An 858-nucleotide genomic window follows, 5' to 3' on the forward strand; every position below is an offset into this window, starting at 1 on the left:
TGTACATGTGAGCACAGAGAGGAGGAGGGAAGCAAACAGACAAGAGTTGAAACTGGCCGACACGAGGCTGAATGTATATATGATTCAATGATGTCAGTTGTTTACAGCGGCTCCATAACAGTTTTATACTAAGTCCTGAATTTCACACATTAATCATATGTGGTCCAGGCATAGACTAGGTCTTGACTTAGTCTTGTTAATTTTTAACTGTTTATTTTCTTTTTATTGCTTCTGTTTTTTTTCAAAATGTAATTTTGAAGGTATTCTCATTGTTTATATGAAATATATTTTATTATTTCATGCCTCCATAAAGAACTTTTAATTACCCTGTGTCTGAACCCCTATGATAATAGATAATACCCACCCTCTTAAGATTTGTTAACCAATCAAAGTGACAGGTGATAACTATTAGGTGATCAGACAAACCCACAGATTAGATCAATGTATTTGAAAAGGAACCCAAAGTGAACGTTTAAATTTGAACCAAACCGTCTGTTGTAAACATCCATCACAGTGTATAGTCTGACTTCCTTGGTCAACTTGGTTTTTCTGCTCTACAGTTGTGTGCACATTGCATTCCCTTGCAATGAGGGATTATTACAAAGATTTCAGATGCACTCACTTTCAGTTTGCATACAGTAGAATGATTTAGATAATCTGGATAACATGTTGGCTTCTTTACAATCTGTGTCATTTTCTGATTTCTTCTTTTTCTACTTTACATTGTGGTAATGTCACACATTATAATATCTCAGCAAATATTTGAGTACGATATTATAACAAATATCAGAAGTGACAACCAAAATGTTCTAATATAAGACCCAAGATTTAATGAGTGAGCCAGAATTGTCCTGTAAC

Source organism: Seriola lalandi, unplaced genomic scaffold, assembly GCF_002814215.2.
Source record: "Seriola lalandi dorsalis isolate HSWRI2012SDOR001 ecotype SW California unplaced genomic scaffold, Sedor1 jcf7180002054986, whole genome shotgun sequence".
Taxonomy (NCBI): Eukaryota; Metazoa; Chordata; class Actinopteri; order Carangiformes; family Carangidae; genus Seriola; species Seriola lalandi.